Here is a 24,803-nt window from a genome sequence, read left to right as displayed (position 1 = left end):
ATATCTTCCAGGAGATATCAGATGATGTCACACAAGCAAGATCACAGTTTTGGATGATAAAGGATGATATCCCTGCTACTAATGCTAATAATAATGATTTCCAAGACACAAGTTTTAATTGTGACTTAAGTTCATTCTCAGTCAGTTCCAGCTGTTATGGACACTCACATGTTTCAGAAAAAATTCTGTTGTCCATCTGTCCAAATGCTGTTGTTTTCTATCAAAATATTAATAAAACTTACATATGATAATATTTCATGCTCTGGAATACAACAACGAGGAGAGTTCTACGGATATACAACTTCTTTCATATAATATGAGTGACGTTTCGTTGTAGCTACTAACACTGTTACAAATAGTTCAAGCTACTAAATAGTTTCAAGCAAATAGTTAGCTACTAACACTGTTATCAAGCAAATAGTTAACACTGTTATCCAGTGTAGTGTAGCTACTAACACTGTTATCAAGCAAATAGTTCCAGTGTAGCTACTAACACTGTTATCAAGCAAATAGTTCCAGTGTAGCTACTAACACTGTTATCAAGCAAATAGTTCCAGTGTAGCTACTAACACTGTTATCAAGCAAATAGTTCCAGTGTAGCTACTAACACTGTTATCAAGCAAATAGTTCCAGTGTAGCTACTAACACTGTTATCAAGCAAATAGTTCCGGTGTAGCTACTAACACTGTTATCAAGCAAATAGTTCCAGTGTAGCTACTAACACTGTTATCAAGCAAATAGTTCCGGTGTAGCTACTAACTCTGTTATCAAGCAAATAATGATTAATTGCTTGATAAGTGTAGTGTTAGTAGCTAACACTGAAACGTGCTTGATAGCTTATTATATGAAAGAAGTTGTATATCCATAGAACTCTCCTTGTTGTTTATCACACCAACTTCTAAATGCCACTCAAACAAGTCTGGAATACAAGTTTGGTCCCAGCTATGACTGATTCCTTTCAAGTTGGAAGAAACTCCATATTTATTAAGTTTGCAGTTCAAAACTCTTTTTTTATCCTTTTTTTTCAGACTTCACAAAATATCACCATCTTTTAATTTTCCTGAAACATGGTCCCATTTATGAAGTGCAAAAAGCATTTGTGGGTGATGTAATGATTACAGCCGAAATGGTTCGGGGCATTTTGACATGTAACAAACTATTGTCAAACAGCACTCAGGGCCATGATGTAGAACATGCATGCACGACTAGAAGCTTTTTCTCAGAAAAACTGCCCATTAATCAAATAAAAAATCCACCTCTGTTTGGCAAGCTTAAACGTGTCGAATCGCCCAAGACTTTGGGCTTTCTATGGGCGCTAAGTGTGCGTTAATCTGCCAAATTCGGACAAAATTTGAGCATGCTGGAGACACTTGTCTGATGGAGGGGATTGTGTTTCTGTCTGATTGACTTTGCCATTCGTCATAAAGCTAATTGGCAGTTGCTCAACATTTTCTTGGGCTATTGTCATGTCGTGGCAACTCACAGAGGTCGTCAGTCAACATGCACATGGACAGGAGAGACAAAAAGAGACCTCTGATGTTCCCATAATGAAGAGTGTTTGGAAACTTGTGGGAAAATATGGCGTTTGTTGCCACCATGCCGCATCTCGTATCTCAACCATGGATACCCTGTAATTCGTTTCACCACTTGCAATTACCAAAAAAACCATGCTATCATTAACATAACAAAACAAACTCCTAAAGCCCACCTTATCATGAAAATTTGAAATAAATCAAAATATTGAAGAGTTAGTTTTTCCAGTTTTAAAGAAAGTTTGTTTGAAACCCTTTTTGTTGTGAAAAAATATATCTTTTGTGATATCTTAAATAAATGGTGAATCAATTGCAATCTTGGGTTTGTCAAAATAAAACTAAATCTATTTTAAGATTTCTTAATTTTTAGTTTGTGTCTCTCAGTGATTAAAGTGGAAACCAGTAAGTGGTAAAGTGGAAAAAAATAAATAGAAAATCTGACAGAAGTAAATACAGTTTCAAAACACTTACTGACAATAATATGATGCTGATATAGTTGAAGTCCAAAGACATTTGGATGAGATTCTAGTTATTTTAAAACAGTAATAACCCATGTCTTGTGTGAAAAAAGATCAGCTGATCATAAACGTTGATTAAAAGCAAATGTTTTGGTAATAATTAATAGGCAATCGGAAAAAATATGCATAATACACACACAAATTGAGTGTCATTAAACTTTTTGATCTGAGTAGTAGCTGCTTACAAAGACTAATTTTTTACTGGTCATGGAGTACGTCCGGGGTGCTTATTGGGCCAGGGCTCTTATATTTACATCGTGAGTTAATTTCTTGTCCTCTTTGTGAGGTGTCTCTAGTGGCCAGAAACATTTTACATCAGATCAGTCCTCATTAAAAAGTTGAAAGTGGCCTTCATCTTTAAATTTTATGATTCTTTTAAAGTCAGTGCAGGTAGAAGATAAAATTTAATTTAATTGTGGCTTTTGGCTCAAGTCAGTTTAGTGATCAGGGTATGACCGATTCATTTTCGAATGTGCAGGATATTTTTAAAAAACAAAATTTACTCAAGAAACCAATAGTGAGTGAGTGAGTTTAGCTTGATGCCACACTCAGCACTATTCCAGCTATATGGCGGTGGTCTGTAAATAATCGAGTCTGGACCAGACAATCCAGTGATCAACAGCATGAGCATCGATCTGCGCAATTGGGAACCGATGACGTCAACCAAGCCAGCGAACCTAACCTCCCGATCCTGTTAGTCGCCTCTTACGACAAACATGGGTTGCTGAAGATTCATTCTAACCCGGATCTTCACAGGTCCAGAAACCAATAGAAACCTAAAATATAATTGTTTGGCAAGATAAGTGACTGAGTCCACTGTGTCACTGTGTATTGGACAGATAGTCAGCCCGAGAGCAGAAAGTCAGCGATCCCCTTCTTTATTATAGGAACATCTGTAAAATTTGGGATTACATTTCTCAGTAAAGTACAGACTCTAGTACTAGCACACAGTGTCAGCCATCTAACCTACTCAGCCACTGTATCTTCCACCTTTATACATGTGAGGGTGTGGGTTCAAATCCTGGATGGGACTCAGCCCAACAAATGTACTAGAATCTGTACTTTACTGAGAAAGTGTAATCCCAAATATAACACATGTTACATTCTACCACTTTCTAAATAGCATTGTGTAGTCATATGTCATAGGAAGATGTTGGAGAATGGTACTTGTTGTTACTCTGCCTTACGCTTGGCAAGGGCATAAAGCTAGGACTGTTTGGTTGGAAGTCGGTATACAATGTCTGGCTGGATATCCATCTTTAATAGCAGCAGGGTATTTCAGCTGGCTAGCACTTTAAAACTTAAAAATGACATTAAAACAACGTTGCATGTCATTTTACCTTCTTTCTTTGGGTAGTCTAGTGGGTAAAAGTTCGCTCGTCACACTGAAGACCCAGGTTTGATTCCCCACATGGGTACATATGAAGCCCATTTCTGGTGTCCCCCGCCATGATATTCCTGGAATAATGCTAAAAGCAGCATTAAACTAAACTCACTCACTCACTCACAAACTCACAACCTGTGTATCACACGCTTCACTAATCCTCATTATAGTCTCAGTAAGGCCTGGGAGGCTACCATTATCTACAAAATGCAGATTTTTTTCACATTTAATTCTTTGTTTCAAATTATTTCTTAAGGTTATTTTCTATTTGTGAAGGGATAAAAATCATTTCTTATGATTATTTTCTACAAATGAAGGGATAAAAGTATGAGACATCTTGAAGATAACTTCAAACAAGTGAACGATAACCCTTCTGCCATCTTCAGTTGTATATTACTTACATCGCAACTAGGGAGAATATCAATACAGAGCCTGGGTCTTCAATGGAGTCCAACTACCAGAGTGCTTGAACCATGGAGTTATCCCTTCACCTCCAATTTTCAAAATGGAGCTACCACTTAATTCCAATTTTAACATGAATCTACCCCATGATCCCAATTTTCAATATGGATCTAACCCCACCAACACCAATTTTTCAATATGGATCTAACCCCATGAACACCAATTTTTCAATATGATCCCAATTTTCAATATGGATCTAACCCCACGAACACCAATTTTCAATATGGATCTAACCCCACGAACACCAATTTTCAATATGGATCTAACCCCACCAACACCAATTTTCAATATGGATCTAACCCCATGAACACCAATTTTCAATATGGATCTACCCCAATTTTCAATATGGATCTAACCCCACCAACACCAATTTTCAATATGGATCTAACCCCACGAACACCAATTTTCAATATGGATCTAACCCCACCAACACCAGTTTTCAACAAAGGATCTACCCCATGATCCAATTTTCAACATGGATCTACCCGATGATCCAATTTTCAACAATGGAGATACTACACATCTTCCTAATTTAACCAATAATATGTATATCACAGAAATTTAAAGCATATTCTAACTACTCAGCACACAAAAATTTGATCATAACAAAACCATCTACTGTCACACCTGTAAACCCCAAGCTGGTACATTTTATGGAACTGTGATGAAGTGTTGAAAGTTAAGCTGTGTAAAAAACTGAAGACCAAATCTTAAATCCCTTCAAAATATACTTAAAAAGCATTTGTTACTCCATCCAAACTTAATCTTTTTCTAAAGCATAACCAGAGACAAAAAAGATCAGCATCTGTGTTTTTGTCTTCTCCTGGTTGATTAAAAGTCAAGCCAAACTCTAGACAGAGCTGTTATTGGAATAAATTGAAGAATCTGTCTGTATAAATATAAGAGCTATTTGTCACCTGAGCAAGCTGGCTCCTCTGGGACAAGGTCCAGACTGGCCCAGGGGGCACCTGTCTCTTCTAAATTGTAATTCCAATACTGATATTATTTTTTATTGGAGCAAGGAGTCGCCATCATTATGACACAGGAGCTTTGTCTACCATGTCTTGTGAAAGGTCTGAGGTGAGTTGGCTTCATGTTGTATTTGTATATTATCTTAGCGAATACAACCAGCGCAACACTGTGTCTCAGAGCAGCACTGTCTCTGAGAACATCACTGTCTCTTCAGCTGCTAATAAATCAAAGTCAGACGGGCATGTTTCTAAATACAACCCTTGTTTGTGTAATTAACAAAATATGAATCAGACTTGCATATGTGTATGATTAAAAGGCAAATGTCATATTGTCACACTGTCTCAAAAATTATAACCCTCTTTTTTTCACTTATGTGTAGTTTTGTCTTTTGCTCAGGAGGATCGTAAACATGTTCTTATGGAATGAATTGAAAAATACAAAAAAGCTTCACAAAAGTGTCAATCAGGCTTTGATTCTGTCTCTGATTACCATATTCTCAAAACATACTACTCTTGATTACCAAAATGTATAAAATGAACAACAAAAAGTGACACTCTGGATGATCAAACTTATAAAAATATTACTTTCATTTGCAAACATGTCTATAAAAGCTACATAAAGTCACACTCCGATGATCATCATTACTGGAACAGTAATAAATTTCAGCATTTCTTTTGCAATTAAATCCAATTATTATCACCCATCCAGCATTAAAACCTCATGAGGAGATGAGCCATGAGCGCACAGCATCATGCAGGTGCTCCTTCACAGGGACAGCGCCCTCTACTGGGGTCATGTGTCAGACTGTTGACTGATTGGTCAAAGGCTGCAAGGACATGGCAAACCCGGACAATGCCTTTGTCCACAACTCCCATCCTTCACTATGACATCTGCCCGTGGTATGGTCAAATTTTAAAGGACAGTTTTCAAAATTTAGAAATGAAAAAAAGCAGGTACTGGTAATTATATTAGCTGCATTATTAGTTTGAAAAAATTGACTTTGTGTAAACTGCCATGATTGTTTGTTTGTTTGTGTTATTTTATATTGCTTTAGGAGACTTCAGTGAAGGAGTTTCTGTAGCCCTTCCCTGCTTCAGTTGCATAACACACAGATTGTCAGGATTTTCAGAATCAAGAAAAATCAATAACTGTAATAGTACAAAAACAGAACCCATATAAGTTATTTATAAGGCAAATCAGTGTATATTTGCAAGATAATGATAGATTATGATAATTATTACACAGATGTAAATAACAGATACAAAAATACCAATCTTTGCTATTACTTTTATCTCAGATGAAATGAAAATAAATGGCTCTGAAAACACAACTTCCACATTTTTAGGAGGCATCAGTACTCAGTTTGACATTCTTAACATCACACAACATACTAAGAAAAAACCCTTCAGTTTCTTCATTGATTATTTTAGCTTTTATCCTAAAACATTTAAATCATGAGGAAATCAAGGGACAACTCCAATGCAAGAACTGACATGTGTTGGCATTATTAGTTGTTGTTTTTTTTACATTTATACTAGGTATTAATTATTACCTTGACAGATTTGTGCAGGTCTAATTGTAACCATGAGAGGAATCAAACCCATATCATCCCATCAACCAGCAAATGCTGTAAACACAAGGCTACAAAATGTATAGTAAGCTGGAAGGCAAATACAAATCCTTGTAGATCTTGGCGTGATCAAATCAGCTTGGCCCTGTTGCACAAAACAATCTCCGAACTAAGCTGGTCATATCCATATAGTCTCAGTACTAAGACCATTAGGTGGAATATGGCACAAGCGGTCTCAGAGCTATGACAATGGACTTTTTCGTTCGTATCACACATGTCTCTGTGGAATACGAGCTTGGTCATCACAACATTTCCACACCAGCCTTCATACTTAGATTGTTTAGTGGAACAGCACAAAGAAATCTTAGCTCAACAACAATTATGACTCCTATTCTTTCATACAGTTTTAGCACACAGACCCCTCTGTGGAATAGGGACTTCATTGTTACATCAGCTCCTCCAAACCAACATGGAAACTTGAACCCTACTTAATCTGTGAAATATTTCTTGTATCGGGTCCTGTCCCATCTCATCCTTGTCCCTGTGTGAGGTACTCAGCTCCTCAACTGCTCCTCAACTGCTAATGAGTTGGCCGAGTCCAGTACTGACCAGGGCTGACCAGGGCAGACAACTGCTGATTAAACCCCATATCTTGACCACTCAAAGCCTCTTGCTTCTATAAACGGTTGCTCTCTGGACCTCCAGCGACCAGTCAATGTCAGTGATTCTGTACACAATTTGCACAGTGAACGATTCAATTGACAATCTAGCGAATGATAGTGATCTTGACCTCTACTGACCATTCAAACTGGACCTGAAATAACACTAGCCATGAAAAATTCAATTAATAATCGTTTGCCTCTCGACAAGACGTCATCACGATACACTCCCCCAAATTACATGCTATATGATTCACTGCACAAACAGGTCTTTCATATCCAAGGATCCTGTCGACTGAACTGACAACGGTCAAACTCATTAACCGGTCAATTATTTCAAATGTTAATTATCCCTATTGAGGCACAGACGTTTTAACGAGACCTCAGCGCTGACCACTATGGGTGGGGCGACCATTTCAACATCTGCACTGGTATCATAACGTTTATTGTGAAATGAGCCTTATGACAAATATGATTATCAGCTGGGTGTAATCAATATTAAAATCGTACCCCTGCTGCTGGCAAGATAGATGGGTCATGGATTACTCGCAGCTAATCGGTAACCTGCAAAGCAGCTGCTTGCGCTTCATTAATCATGTTTTACACATGAAGAACCAAGCTTTGATCAGTTCATCGGACAGAATTATTAAAAACAATATTTCTCGAGAAAACTGACTTAAAAAAAAGTACATTCCTGCGCAATGAGTGATTATGTCAGTAACACTTTCCATTTTCTATTCCGGCTAGAGATTTGAACGTCACTGATTCGAGAATGTTTCTGTGAGAATAATTACCACACAGGTGGATGGGAAAGAAAGGAACTTTTCAAAATGGCTACAAATTCCCAGACTAGAACACCAGGTAAAGAATGGGAGAACACTTCAAAACCTTTGTATTTGTTCTTTTACAAGTAGACGCAACTTTACATACTCTACAACTGTTTCATGAATAAACTATCTATATGTAAATAATTATGATTATCGTTTTGGCTTATTTTAAGCTACCATCAGAGGTTTTATACCACAGTGGGCAGTAAAACAGCAATCATATTTTCACTCATATATTCCTGGCTTTGTATTGACACAAGGCTCCCAACATACTCTGGACCTTGAGGTGAGGTGGGTTGAAATTGGGTTTAACATCGTGCTGGAGAATATTTCGCTCATATGACGACGTGCATGCGTGTGTATGTGTATGTGCGGCTGTTTGTACTGGCCCAGACTTAAGCTGGTTTTATAGTGCTAGCTCACTGAGATACCATGCCGCAGTGAAGCATGAATACCCAATCAGACACATTATATTAACTCCGAGCCGACCAGTCCTTGTCGTACCCATTAATGCCGAGCGCCAGGCAGGGACCAACAAGTACCATATTTTAACGTCTTTTGGTATGACGCGGTCAGAGATCGAACCCGCGACCTTCCGCTCTCCGGGCGGACGCTCTAACCACTACACCACGGAGGCGGTCTCTCTCGACCTTGATAGAATAGGGGGCAGATCTACATAAAACATTAAATGAATGGTCCCTATAGGACCCTGCAGGTCGCTAGTGTTCACATTTCTTTCGGAACAGGTGCTAGGTGGCCTAGCGGTTAAACCGTTCTCTCTTCACACTGAAGACCAGGGTTCAATCCCCAACTTGGGTACCATGTGTGGTGCCCATTTTTCTGGTGTCGCCTGCTGTGGTATTGCTGGAATATTGCTAAAAGCAGAATAAAAAACACCCTCACTCACTTTCTGACTGTACTTGCATTCCTTCAGACTATTACATGTTTGAGTAAAGGATAAAACATCCGTCAAATTCAGTGTGTGCATGATCAGACTGTTGTCTGTGTAGCACTATCTTTGCCTAGACTTTGAAATAAACAATTGCATATCGGACATTTTGTAGCCACAAACAGGCAAACAGCAGGTAAGGACAGGTGAGTGAGTGAGTTTAGTTTTACGCAGCACTCAGCAATATTCCAGCTATATGGCAGCGGTCTGTAAATAATCGAGTCTGGACCAGACAATCAAGTGATCAACAGCATGAGCATCGATTAGCGCAATTGGGAACCAATGACATGTGTCAACCAAGTCAGCGAGCCTGACCACCTGATCCCGTTAGTCACCTCTTACGACAAGCATAGTCGCCTTTTGTGGCAAGCATGGGTTGCTGAAGACCTATTCCACCCGAGATCTTCATGGGTCGGTAAGGACAGGTGAGGGAGTCAGGTCACTGGTAAATATCTTTTGACTAAAACCACCCTAAATGGCATCTTAACCAAGCAAGCCAGTGACTGAGATCATGAGCAACATACCACTGGCATGCAATAACGCTCTACTGTAGAGTCTTTGAAATTTGGATAAAGTCCCAGCAGGCATCCAGAAATGGCAGATATAATTCCTAGTCCATTAAGAGGTCAAGATCTTTATATTGTACTGAACAATAAACCAGCCTCTATACTGTAATTCAAAGGATGTCCATTGCAACATTGATAACCAACATATCTCATGGCCTGGTTAAAGAAATCCTTATTTAACTTTAGGAATGGATGTAAAGAGTACAAATTGAACAATCAGCAGTGCAATGTAGATGAATGAAGTTTGGTTGTTCAGCTTATGTATGGAACATACTATTTAGTCTGTCGTACAGACCCTGAAGCAAATATATCCAAGAAAGCCCACACAAGTCTAGAAAATGTGGCAAGTCTAGATTTCCTCAGCTTCTGAAAATGAAGAAAGTCTCAGGGCTCCTTTTCATTATATTATAATTTTTTTTACTATGAACTTTTTTCAGTAAAATATGTTCATTTCAGAGACTAGTTGTTAGTCTACATACCATTTTTATGCTGCTTTTAAGGGTCAAGTTAGGACCTCGGCTTATCAATGAGATTGGCTTATCTCCAGTAATATACAGTATATAATAAAAGATCAATAACATATTATGAAAAAACAGAGCCAAAATCATCAGACATTTCAAACTGGGTGTCCGAGAACACCCCAGCCTGTCATGGATGGCTGTTCTGGTAAGTATCCTAAGCACTGGTCTGTCGGTTTTGAACACTCCATAAAACACTCATTATAGCAATCATTAAATACTTTCGCTATATATTCACTGAACCAAGAAACACAGCAGGGTATCGAGCGCATGTCCTCTGAGCAGCTCATGCTTGTCATTAGACCTGATAACCATCTCACCCACCCATCTACCTGTCCCTGATGGAACAATCTGGGCACGGAAAGAATTTGTAGGCTTTTTGTTGGTTGGTTTGTTGTTTAACGCTTCAATCAGCAATATTCCAGCTATATGGCAGCAGTCTGTAAATAAGTCTGACCAGACAATCCAGTGATCAACAGCTGGAGAATAGATCTACACAATTGGGAACCGATGACATGTGTCAACCAAGTATATGAGTGAGTGAGTTTGGTTCTACACCGCTTTTAGTAGTATTCCAGCAATATCACGCGGGGACACCAGAAATTAGCTTTACACATTGTACCCATGTGGGGAATCGAACCCGGTCTTCAGCATGGCGAGCAGACACTTTAACCACTAGGCTACCCCACCGCCCCTATCTAAGAACATTAAAACTACTGTATGTGCATCAGCATAGAAGAGATAGTTGGGGAGACATTAGAGGAAGAACAAGATGAGCTTGGTAATGTTTATAGCATTATCCACATGCACGCTCCTCACACAAAAACTCCCTTATTGTAACACAAGTGAAATATTGTTCACTTCAAAAAAGCCCATTTAAAACAATTTATGAGGGCATCGTTCATCATGCTTGAAAATAAACTATCTTGTTAAAAAGAAAATGTCTTCTAAAAACTGAACCTTCGCCATGTCGGGCTTATTATGTGTTTGTACAGAGACAATGCCAGTGTTTTCATTTCATTTCTTCCCCTCGCATAAACAGTGAAGAAAAAGTGAAGCGAGACTGCTCAAATGTCTGTCTCCACTCTTTGTTCCATGAAGTCTTGGATGCAGCACAGCTTGGGATAAATTCTTGTAATCAATTTCAGTTCCATTCAAGGACCTGATGTTGTTTTCTGTTAACAAAAAATGCTTCTTCACTAAAGTTTCCTATTAACATGTGTAGGAAAGCACTACTGCTTTCATTTCTGACAAATTAAAGATGAGATCAAGTTTGAGGATGTAGTTCCAAGACAAGTGCTGAAGGCTGAAGGAGGTATTTTGGTTGTAACATGCACTGGGTATTTGGACTAGCCAGAGTCCTGTTCCACAAAGCCATCTTAGCGCTAAGATGATCGTAGCTCCCTTCAACAGACATACGACAATCGTAGCCCTCATATCCCTGGTGGAACGGTAACCGAGATTGAAACGCTAGTCAGATACTGAGTTCCCTGTTCTATGAAGAAATATTACAATCGTAGTGCTAAGATGATCGTAGCTCCCTTAAACAGACATACAACAATCGTAGCCTTCATATCCCTGGTAACAGAGATTGAAACACTAGTCAGATACTGAGTTCCCTGTTCTATGAAGAAATATTACAATCGTAGTGCTAAGATGATCGTAGCTCCCTTAAACAGACATACAACAATCGTAGCCCTCATATCATTTGTGGAACAGTCCCAAAGACTTCATTTGTGGAACAGTCCTAAAGACTTCAAAGCAAACCTGGGCCCCATTCATCAAAGGGATCGTAGCACTACGACAGTCGTATACAAGCCTGAAGCCCTATACAAAAAGTGTCAACAACGTCTTCATCTCATGCGTAAACTGAAATCTTTTAATGTTAACCCATCTGTGATGTCATCTTTTTATGCAGCATTTATTCAGAGTATTTTAACATTTTCCTTCCATTGTTGGTACGGGTCACTCTCACTTCATCTCAAATCTAAAATAGACAAAATTGTTAACACTGCAAGTACAATCTCTGGAGTCAGATTTAAATGTTTATCATCAATATATGTGCGGCAAATCGTGAATCAAGCTGTCAAAATTATATCTGACCCTACTCACTACTTAAATTCGGAATACAACCTCCTCCCTTCAGGCCGCCGCTACAAAGTTCCAATTGTGAAAACTAAGAGAGCCCGTACATCCTTTATTCCAAGTACCATATCTCTCTTAAACAAATGTGAAGATACCTAAATCAATGAATTTATGTAAACATGTTTTGTATCTCTCTGATGTGTCAGTAGCTCTGCTGATGTAACACAAATTCCATAAAAGGCATTAAGGTATTATTCTATTCTATTCTGTTCTAAGTCTATGTTAAAGTATGGGAGTTACGGTCATCTTACGACCAACGTGTTCCCAATTCCATCAAGAGAAATCACAACAATCTTAGCGCTAAGATCACCTCATTGAACACGGTTCACTGAAAGGCAAATACTTGAAGACTTGAGGTGTTGAGTTACTATTTCTAACATAAAATAAAAAGAAACCAAGAGAATCTCTTCATTTCTAAAGTGAACAAATCTCAACTTGCTTAAGTAAGTAGACCTGCTTGGGAGTCTGGGACAAAAAGTTAGAACTGCCCAATGTAACTTGAGCAGTGAGAATGGAAGTCTTAAAGATGTCTGACGATGCTTTTGTCATCGCAGTACTTAAAATTCAAGAACATACTGAACAAAATAACAGAAAAGCAAAGTATTGACAAAAACTACTTTATGCTCTCTTCTCCAGTGCAACTTTAATGGCCAGACAGTAATTCTATTTTCCCACGACACATGCTAACCCTTGAATCAGAGGCAGACATCTTCTGTCTTGAACTGAGCTGTATCTTTCTCCTGTACATGCAGACTGTCATTCTTGCAGAAGAGACTCTTCTTGTATCGAGTCCTACAGAAATGTACCCTAGGGAAATCACTTTTTTTTAGAATTATTACAACTCTATTAAGAATCCTTAAATTTTGTTGGTAAATCTCTATTACAGGAGGAAAGAAGGTCTTTGAATACTAATGATTGTTTGTAGTGAGTGAGTATGGTTTTACGTCCCTTGTAGCAATATTCCAGCAATATCGTGGAGGGGGACACCAGAAATGGGCTTCACACATTGTAGCCATTTGGGGAATCGAAACCTGGTCTTAGTCGTGATGAGTGAACACTTTAACCACTAGGCTACCCCACCATCCTGATTGTTTGCAGAAAACTGACATGAAAATGGTTTGTTTTGTCATCTGTTGACACTAACTTTGAATAATGACTCTTCAAAGGTCATTATTGACAATCAGGTGATCAAGATTGACGTCTGCTGAAAAAACATGGCGTCTGCAAATGCATTAAGTTTCCCAATCTTTCTGCAAAATACCTTGATCAAATTCTTGATGACAATGATTAAACTCAGTGGTAGTAAGAAGGTAATAAATACATTCAGTATAACAAAACAATTGATTTCATTTTTGCGGTCATTTTGCCAATACAAGGACAGTTTGACCCGACTCACCCTCAACTGTGTGACAGGTTCTCTGGTTCTTGTTATAGTGTGACCTCACCATGTCTAATCTTTTGCAAAATGTACCATGGCTGAAAAAGTTACTCCCCAAAATCAAGAAAATAACCACAGCTTGCATACAAAGTGACTTCATAGTGTTCAAGGGCAACGTCATACCTATGTCATAACTTATGTCATAACTGTAAACTAATTGCGTAGATCGATGCTCATGACGTTGATAACTGGATTGTCTGGTCCAGACTCAATTATTCTGGAATATTGCTGAGAGAGGTGTTAAACAACAAACCAACCAACCAACCAACCAAATCTGTAAGCGTCCACGGAAAATTTAATATGGAAAATTTGATTGTTTTATTTTATTTATATCTATGATTTGCTGTTGTTATTAAATATTTGACACCTGAAATCTCAACATTGGAAACCTCTGTCTAACACTATCAGTTCCAGATGATATTTCCATCAAAATACTCCACAATTAACCTTCAAATCTACAGACACACAATATTTATCTCTTAAATATCACTCAGAACATCGCAACTCATTTTCAGTTTGAAATGTTCCCTCAATTGAAACCACATCAATGACAGATGTTTACAGCCAGCACTCACAGCACTGCAGATTATTCAATGGGTACTTTCACAGCTGGGGCTGTGTACATGGAGATATCCTTGTTACAATATTTGTTACTTGGCTATATATATAATAGATATTACCATTTAGACTCGAGTCTCTGATTTTATCTAAGTTTCTCTCTGATAAACAGCACATGGCATAACCAATTCATTATCTTTAAGTGATATCCGATGAAAACATACATAGAAAATACACACAGAGGCTGAATTCATTTTCTTGAGAAAACAGTGTGAGACTGTGTCTTTTTATCAACAGGAGGCGTAATGCTTAAGTCCGAGGTATGAGCTTTTAAAACATTGACCCTCATTTCTGCTTAGACTCAAAACAAGTTTGTTTTTGAATTAATGAGGTCTGTGCAATATTTTAGCTATAAAACAATGGCCTGTAAATAATTAATTCTGGGCCTAACAATCCAGTGATTGATAGTGAACAATGATCCTGCTATTGAGTACAATGCTATGCTATCAACAAAGTACAAGTGAGCCTGACCATGCAATCATTCTGTCACCTCTTCAGACAATCACAGACTCGTGAAGATCTGCGTTAGAATATATCTTCAGCAACCCATGCTTGTCCTCATAGGCGACTAACAGGATCAAGTGATCAGGCTCCTTGACTTGGTTGACACATGTCATTGTATCCCAGTTGTGTATATCGATGCTCATGATGTTAATCACTGGATTGTCTGGTACAGACTCGATTATTTACGGACAGTCGCCATATAGCTGGAATATTGCTGAGTGTGGCGTTAAACAACCAACCAACCAACCAATCAGACAATCACGGGTTGTTTGGGACATGTTTTAAAACTGAATCACCATGAAGGCACAAAGCTGCTGAAAAACAGGCGTTAAGTTAACAGGCTATTTTCATTTCCCATTTACAACTTAGTGATAGTTAGCTAAACAGGTATTATGATAAGATTACTTATCACAACAGAAATATTATTCTTGATCAAGATGAAATATTAATTGACACATATTAATTTCGAATTCCTTGGCAACCTATCAAAACAAGGCAGTCCCATCTTGACAATCTTTCATAGTGTCAAATCTTTCTACGATCATTTATGAAATTTATTTTCGAAAGTAGTTTCTTAAAGATAAATACAGTTACCGGTAATCAGGAATGCTCATATCTGCAAGTCTTGACTGACTGACTGACTGAGTTTGGTTTTACGCCGCTTTTAGCAATATTCCAGCAACATCACGGCAGGGGACACCAGAAATGGGCTTAACACATTGTACCCATGTGGGGATTCGAACCCGGGTCTTCAGCGTGACGAGCCAACGCTTTAACCATTAGGCTACCCACCGCCCCCAAGTCTTGACAGATGTGTAACAAAGAAACTTTTCCAGAGTTCAAATTCCCATTCAAGAGTGAGTGAGTGAGTGAGTGAGTGAGTGAGTGAGTGAGTGAGTGAGTGAGTGAGTGAGTGAGTGAGTGAGTGAGTGAGTGAGTGAGTGAGTGAGTGAGTGAGTGAGTGAGTGAGTGAGTGAGTGAGTGAGTGAGTTTTTACGCAATATCACAGCGGAGTGCTTCACACATTGTACCCATGTGGGGAATCGAACTCGGGTCTTTGGCGTGACAAGCAAACACTTTAACCACGAGGCTATCCCACTGCCCCCTTCATTCAAGATGTCATCTGCACCGTAAGCAGTCATCAATACGAAAAGGTATGAGTGCAAAAGGTATTTTACATCCTATCCATTGAGAAGGGTTTCATGCGTCTTTCAACAGTATTTCTGTAACATCCCAACATGTCAGCTCCAAGTGGCTGCAAAGGACAAAATGATGCAGTGGAGCTTATCATGGCAATTACAGTATACATGGGCAACTACAGCATTCTATGTACTAAACAAATGTGTGTACAACAAATTGACGGATGTAGAGCGATGCTCATACTTTTGATCACTGGATTGTCTGGTCCAGATTTGATCATTTACAGACTATTGGAATACTGCTGAGTTAAGCGACAACCAAACAAACAAGCTACAGTTATAATGAAACTCAAATTAGTGGTCCCTTGACGTTTGTTATAACTATAGTTTACTGTCTATAATATGGACAAGACAGCCAGGCTCTGTGACCTGGCCAGTTACGGCTTGTCGTCATTGGTTTTCTACCACTGTTTATCTCAGGGCTCCAGATAATTTTTCAACATCAGGAGTACGTACTCCATATTTTTTCACTACAGGAGTACTGGAAAACCTTAAGAGTACATTTAGAGTACTATGTGGAATTTAATGGCGTATCAGTAATCTTTTGTTTCGTTTCATACATGCACCACAACATTGATAGTCTTGTGTAAACAGGTCAATAAACAATAAACCAATATTTTTTTCAGATAAATACGTCTGTAAATGATTCTAAGACCGTACACCATTGCTGTGGTGCGTACCTGCTACGTTTTCTAAATTATTTGCTACCTTATCGTGCATATTTTGTATCCGTACATACGCCGATACGGACCTTATCTGGAGCCCTGTCTGTAGACTGTTTTAATGCTGCTAGATTACATCTGAGTGCAGCATTCACAGCAATTATGGCTAGTTGCTGGTTTGCCTGGTCCAGCACTGACCATTCATAGGCTGCTACAATATAACTTCAATACTGCAGCATCAACATCATCCATTCAATTCTGTCGTCAGCGTCACGAACAACCTCAAAATGTCCTCAAACAAACTCGATAACTTGACATTCATATTTCCATCTTAAAAGCCTATCTAAAAACCTTCAGGAGAAAACGTACATCAGACTCACACTTAGAACTCATTACCAAAACCCTTTTGTGCCAATGGACTTAAAAGGTGTTCATTAATCAAGTCTACAGACGTAAATAATATCTGAAGCCCCCACGAGGTTCAGCCTGTTAACCCTTGTCCGATCCAATATGAAAATGTGTTTTAATCAAGGCTTGGCAAAGTTACTCCTCGGGTACATATGAAGAGATGAGCTGTCATCGCAGCTGGATGATGGAGTGGCCCGAAGTTGGCGGTGTCACTGTAGGAGTTTAATAGACCTGGCCAGATGCTGCCACAGCTCTAAACAAATACGTATCAGGTTCTACTTGTCTTTGTGCTCAATCCCCAAGCCTTTGAAATAAGGTGAATCACAAACATGATGAATCGTCAAATTTAAACAGAAAGAATGGTTAAATAAATTAAACATTCTTTCCCTTCATGTAAAAAATAAATAACATAGCTCCCGTCGTAAGTGATATTTTATCGTACCCTGCCACACAAACCCATACGATCGGCAAGGAAATTGCTTCAGGCCTTGAAATCGTGTCTGTTATCAGCCTTTTTGCTTTGATTCATGTTATGCTGAAGTTTATCATCCTCCACAAATGCATTAAAATGAACAATATTTGTGAAAAATAATCGATCACAATTGACAGTTGATTCCTTGATCAGAAACTGAAAAAGAGTCAATCAAACGCTTGTCATCATCGTACCACCTCTGGGTTTAGGGTATCTCTGAGATAGGCTGCACTGACATTGCAAGAATATTCATAAAAGGTGATGTAAAACTGAACTGAACTGCATCTATTAACTCCATCAGGATTGTGACTGACTTGACATTGTTTCACCTCAATAAGGAGTGAGTGAGTGATTTTAGTTTTATGCCGCACTCAGCAATATTCCAGCTATATGGCGCCGGTTTTCAAATAATCAAGTCTGGACCAGACAATCAAGTGATCAACAGCATGAGCATCGTACTGCGCATTTGGGATACGATGACATGTGTCAACCAAGTCAGCATGCCTGACCACCCGATCCCATTAGTCGCCTCTTACGACTGACTGAGTTTAGTTTTACGCCGCTTTTAGCAATATTCCAGCAATATCACGGCGGGGGACACCAGAAATGGGCTTAACACATTGTGCCCATGTGGGGAATCGAACCCGGGTCTTCGGTGTGACGAGCCAACGCTTTAACCACTAGGCTACCCCACCGCCCCTCACCTCTTACGACAAGCAGAGTCGCCTTTTGTGGCAAGCATGGGTTGCTGAAGACCTATTCTACCCCGGATCTTCACGGGTCACTCCAATAAGGAACATTCCACACTGGCCATCTCTGGACCAGTTAAACCAGGATTTTACAATCATTTCCCAACAAATCTCAAAGGTATTAGTGCCGCAAAGCGCCTTTTTCCTTTCAAATTTAAAAAACCCCTTTTTCTAAAATAAAACAGTTTTTGAAGATGTCTGTTTGACTGTTGAATGTGTTTAAATGTTCATAATGATTATGTTCAGATATAATGAAAATTATTGCTCAATTTGAAATCATGATTAAAACCTATTTATTGACAAATTATTTATCGAAAATTATGCAAACTAATAAACAGTTATTGCACGACTCATCAACTGGAACAAACTAATTCAACAGTTTGATGATGAAACCCCAATTCCAAACTCTAAATGATGATAAAACTCCAATTCCAAACTCTAAATGAGCCCTGTCTACAATGTCATAGTGAGTTTTAGTAAACCCGACAAAAGAATACTAAGCCATACATCCAACCGATACATCTCAAAACTCAATGCATGAAATAGATAAATGTGGATTTGCAATCAAACAACGGAAGCGTTCACGATGCATATCACCTGGTATGATGCAACCATTTGTTCCATTTCTGATAAATTCAAAGAACTCGACAGATTCTTCATAAGTGCGCCGAGATAGCATCTCAGGAAGATGGTTTAAAGAGAGGGGCGCTGGAGGCAATTACTGAGCCCTTCTCTGAAGTCCTCGCAAGGCTTAATGAGCATGACGCTGATAGTTGATGGAATCTCTGAGATACCGACTCAACTTGTCAAGGCTTTGCCAAAAATGCATAAAGGACTGTATGAGAAGGCATCATAGCTTTAAACATCATATTTTTTAACCCATATGGATAACATAACATTAACATGTGATCTTCATCAATAAGAGTGCCAAGTCAAATTTGTAATGTGAAAATTATACAATTGATTTTTTTCCTCTGGAATTCTGATATCTCAATCTAGTGGCATTAATGTCTTAATCAATAGTTTGAACGAGGTTGACGTTTTGAACATTTCTCAAAATATGTGTCCAAAAAAGACCGCAGTCATTACATGATAATGACATACACCAAAGGAGAGGGCTCTGTATGTGTGTTAGGTGATTGCAAATTGTAAAATGTCTCTTCAAAATGAAACGTTTCCTCTATTACACAATCTACTTGACAGGTTGAGGTGCCCTTGGCTAATATGACTATGACTTGAATGCACCAGCACCTGCCTGTATCGTTGTTTATTGTTTATGGTCATGAAATAATTACATGAAATGACAAATTCTTTCTAAAAACTGCATTTGGCTTTTTAAACAATTTCCCCTTTTAAATAGCATGATGTTTTGAGTTGCACTTTATCACCGACATTACTCTTTAACAATCTATCCAAAAACATATAGATTTCCATCTGACCAACACCAACAAATGTCAGTATGAAAAGAGCATCCTAGTCACTCAGTGTGCTTATTCTCAAACGCCCCAGTAGCATCAAAGGATAAATAATCATCCATTTCAATGATACTCTTTCATGAAACTTATCACAAAACCTGTTTTGTCTGAGGCTGACCTGTATAAACACTCAATCTATGTCAACAACATTCGCGTCTGCTTCTTGTCAGCAGCCATCTTGGATCCCGGCGGCCATCTTGATAACTGCATATCTGCTGAGATAGGGGAGTACCCAGCTCCATCCCAATATTTTGACATTAAATAAAGTCATAAATGTTATCCCAGGGGAGACATCATAGCACTGGTGATTACATCTTAGCCGATGATAAACCACCCACATATGCCCGCAGCCAACCACATAGACAAAATATGGCTTGACTTGCCATACTTGCCCCTGTGGTAGATTGCAAATCCAATAATGATACAGTTCCTGTTTCCAACATGTGTTCAACAGGTCTCAACCTTGGTATTTATCTCCACATAAGAAAAGACAACTTCGCTGCTGTTTGTCAAAAATGTCATTGCTTATTCTATACCAAAGGCCCTGAACATGCAGAGCTGTATTTGATCAATTGAGTTTTGTTTTTTCCGAATTAATCACGCTTGCTGAAACTTAATAAATGTTGAGCAGCACTTAAAACATTTGGAATGATTGGAACGATGAGGCAAACAAGCAGCCATCAAGTGCCAGGGATTATTATGGATAACAACTACTTTACTGTTAGAAACCTGCATCAATTCAGGCTTTCTTCCCACTCTGACAGGCTGTGATGTAACTAGAATACCATCAGTGAAGATCTGGGTTAGTATTGATCTTCAGTAACCCATGCTTGTCGTAAGAGGCGACTAATGAGATCGGGTGGTCAGGCTCACTGACTTGGTTGACACATGTCATCGTATCCCAATTGCGTAGATCGATGCTCATGCTGTTGATCACTGGATTGTCTGGTACAGACTCGATAATTTACAGACCGCCGCCATATAGCTGGAATATTGCTGAATGCGGTGTTAAACAACATGCCAGCCAACCAACTGGAGTACTGTAAACTCTTAGTCTCTGGAAATATATAATTATGATAGAAACAAATAATTCCTTTTAAATTGAAAAGGATTCCTTGTAAGATAGGAGATTCAGAACCTGAGGAAATCTACACTTGCTTCATTAAGGGCTTTTGCAGAAAGGGCTAGGTGGAAGGGAAAAAATGTGGTTCAGGGACTGTGAGACAGGCTACCTGAGGAAATCTAGACTTGCTTCATTAAAGGCTATTGCACTACAGAAAGGACTGGGCGGAAGGGAAAATGATGCAGTTCAGGGACTGTGAGACAGGCTAGGAATACTGTTAACAGCGACTTTCAACCAAACTCACTCCTTCACTTTATTGTATGAATGTGAGGAAGAAGTTACAATCCATACCATTCCTTGTCATAAGTTTATCCAACTTACAGAATGAAAACATTGCTTTTCCATCCCTGGACCTTACAGACTCTCAACCAATGATATTCTGTGTATGAAAGTAGGTTCATGTCAACTACACTTGGTGTAAGAGGCGACTAAATGGATCGATGTCTAGTGTGATTGCGTGTCAGCCAAAGATCAATATTGTGAGCAACGATTCCTCCTGTCAAGCTACAATGACACACAATCAACAAGTCACCAAGATGGCTACCTGATCAATTTGGTCCCCTCTTACGACCAACACACTTTGCTAGGGACCAATATTGTTACTCAGAATCCTAGTGGTTGATTTAACAACATAAAATCATTATCCACATTTTTCAGTGATTCTTGAGGACATCATGTATTGATTGCTAAGGCATTCTCAAAAATGAAAATTGCACAAATACCATTTCTCAGGATAACAATTTTCCATTTATTCAATGACCCTTCCCGATATTATAGATTTCTCCTCTGTCTTCGTCATCTTCCAATGATCAAACTTTAGCTCAGGAATTGAAGAACATGGGCAACTATATACTACAATCTCCAACATCCCTAACAGAAACTTGAATCTTGTTTACTGGGAAATGTTGTCTGTATAAATACTACATGTTAAAGTATTGTTAATAGATATATGGATAGGTTTAGTTGATATACATCAGTACTGGAATGTTCCCTGACACCCCATCAGTCATCCTTGAGCATAGACCAACATCTAGTCTCTCAAATGAACATATTTTACCAAAACAAAACAGTTTCTATTAGTGGTGTTCCGATTAATTGAAAAAATCGAAGATTGGTCGCAGTGACCGAACGACCAAGCAATCGATCACATTTTCTCATAATCGAACAAAACGATTTTGGAACTGCTGTTTTAGTCTTTGAAACACTTGACGATGGAACATATCTTCGAAGTTGTCGGGGCCTGCAAACTTGTTTAATTCTTAGAAAACTCACTTCACTAACTGAAAAGTCATGACTGAATATTTCTTGAAGACTCCGGGAAGTTTATGTTCATGATATATTAGTCATCACTTTAAAGTAGCAAGTTGCATCATGTCATACATATCTGCAATAACAACCTGGATAGGAAAATCTGAAAAATGATGCTAACCAATTTTTTTCGATGATTGTTCGTTGGTAATGAAGCAATCATCAATTGTGAGATTTCAACCAATTCCCAACACTAGTTTCTATATTATATTCATAAAGTTAAAAAGGAGCCCAGAGACTTTCTTCATTTTCTGTAACTGGCACTTGAAAGATCTCAACTTGAAACATATTTTCGACTTCCATGGGCTATATTAGGTATATTTGTTTCAGCGTCTGTATGACCAGACAAACTACATTAGCACAGCATCCGCAGTCTCCACAGATGGGAATCATGGTGTTTATTTAGCTGTGACGATACATCAAAGTCTTTTGTTTTTAATTCCAACTTTTTAGTCCTCATTTACAAGAATCCTTGTAATTTTCATTCTTCACATGCTTGCTGAGACTACAAAGCAATTTAACAAAAAGATTTATCTTCAGTAATTGTTAGAGAAGTTTCTTTTAATTAAGACCAGAAGACTTTGAAAATCAGATAAGATCGTGTTTTCAAAACTAGTGTGGTAATGTTGTTTACTGATACCAGTGACAAACTGCTGAAAATCACGTCACTACAGAAAAAAAGAAAAACTTGATTCCAACCAAACTTCTTCCATTCTAATACAGTAATATATCAAATTCTGTGAGTTCAAAATGCATATCAAATTACATGACTAGACATTGGATTAATAATTCTTAATATAATGTTATTTTACCCATGATGATCGTAAACACGATAAAACTTCAGTATGCAATATTTTCAAAATACATTCTCAATCTAAGTAAATATGTAATCCCCCTAAATGTGAAATGATTATATACCCCAAGAGACTTCCAAACATTTGATCCAGTCTCCCTCAAAGAAAACATGGAGGAGCCGATGTTCTGTAATCGACACCTTGGGACACAAGCCCCAAACACAATAAAACAGTCATGTATATGCTAAACCGGCATTAGGATGCATTCATTGGCCATTCCACCTTCCTACACAGACATCAAACTGATCAGACAGCGGTATTCCATTAATAGCGATTTGAGTGACTTCGGAACATTACCGAATCGCTGTAGTCGCTGACCAGGAGTCGAGTCTGGGATCAGCAGGCACAAATTGATTAAACATCCACTAATGGCCGCCAAATTGGGAAACAATAACACGAAGGTACGATCAATGCACCGCTGCAATTTTGAATTGCATAAAACAACGGGCAGAGACTTTATCTTAAAGATTTAATCAATGTAACAGACTGCAAGCTATTTTTTGCAGTCTCCAGATTTAATCAACTCAAGAAATTTGCCCGTCTGATTTTATCATGAACGTTCTTGGTACAGATTGACTAAAAGGGTTGAGCAGTGTTGCAGATTCTCTCCTTTGTCGGCTATCAGTGACAGCGAACACAATAGATCAGAGTTACGATGTTGATAGAGCTTCGATAACGGCACTTGCACTGCAGCAACATCTTGCTCACGACAGCATCTTGGACGCTTCTTTCAGATGAGACAAGTTCCCCAAACATTTGTATCCTCTAGGAGACACGTTTATGATCTTGATTTTTGCGCATGTGTCCACAGGGTGCATGTTGATATGTCGGTGGTGCTGTGATATACAACCATGGAATTTGTGCAGGGTAAACAAGAATGACGTACAGTGTCACATATTCCAGGACAAGAAATATGATGAGGGTTTTTTCACCCGTTTGAACCTAGCATCTAATCTGTGCTTCTATGCATAAAGAATGACATGGCGATGCTGCAGACATTAGAGATGTTTTACCGATATTTTGTCAACAACCAGAAAAAGGGAATTACATATAATTATTTTCATGACGAAATTTATTGGGGTGGGATGGGGGTTGTGACATTGGTGCGTGTCATCGGTGAATGACATCAGGAACAGGCTGACAAAGTCTACACAAAGATACTGACTGACTGACAGAGTTTAGTTTTACGCCGCTTTTAGCAACATTCCAGCAATATCACGGCAGGGGACACCAGAAATGGGCTTGACACATTCTGCCCATGTGGGGAATCGAACCCGGGTTTTCGGCGTGATGAACCAACGCTTTAAACACTAGGCTACCCCACCGCCCCACAAAGATACTGAAATCAGTCAACTAATATAACATCCTGGTACCAAGAGTTCACACTATAAGTTTCCTAAATGGTGAAAAAATGTTTACCAGAAATCCCCAAATGGTTCCTGTTAGAATAGTGAATGAGTGAGTTTAGTTTGGGCAATATTCCAGCAATACCACGGCGGGGACACCAGAAATGGGCTTCACACATTGTACCCATGTGGGGAATCGAACCCAGGTCCTCGGCGTGATGAGTGAATACTTTAACCACTAGGCTACCCCACCGCCTCACTCATTTTATAATACAGACAGTCAGCCTGTCCCAGTTGCGTAGATCGATACTCATGCTGTTGATCACTGGATTGTCTGGGCCACACTTGATTATTTACAGACCACCACCATATAGCTGGAATATTGCTGAGTGTGTTAAACAACAACAATACATATGCATAAACATGCTTGAGAGTGAGAAATTGGTCGTTTTTCTGCTCTTCTTTTTTTGAACAAAATCTGACTTTTAAAAGTTTGGACACTTTATAAGTGTTGAAAGTGTTTACTCCAGTTTCAACTGCCCTGG

General features: G+C 38.7%; 1 protein-coding gene and 1 long non-coding RNA gene across 2 annotated transcripts in view; both read right to left on the bottom strand.

Annotated features, from left to right (window-relative positions):
* The window catches only part of LOC124279609 (glutamine--tRNA ligase-like), a 100,674-nt gene that overhangs the window by 26,291 nt on the left and 49,580 nt on the right, over window positions 1-24,803 (bottom strand).
* On the bottom strand, window positions 283-24,241 carry LOC124279615. Its single transcript, XR_006899422.1, has 3 exons — window positions 24,224-24,241; window positions 22,825-22,828; window positions 283-368 (listed from the first exon to the last, which is right to left on the bottom strand). It is a non-coding gene; the product is annotated as an uncharacterized LOC124279615 (long non-coding RNA).

The sequence above is a fragment of the Haliotis rubra genome, unplaced genomic scaffold, assembly GCF_003918875.1.
Source record: "Haliotis rubra isolate DU_JTF1 unplaced genomic scaffold, ASM391887v1 Scf253, whole genome shotgun sequence".
Classification (NCBI taxonomy): Eukaryota; Metazoa; Mollusca; class Gastropoda; order Lepetellida; family Haliotidae; genus Haliotis; species Haliotis rubra.
The sequence above is the reverse complement of the archived record's forward strand: the minus strand, read 5'-3'. Positions and strand labels throughout refer to the sequence as shown.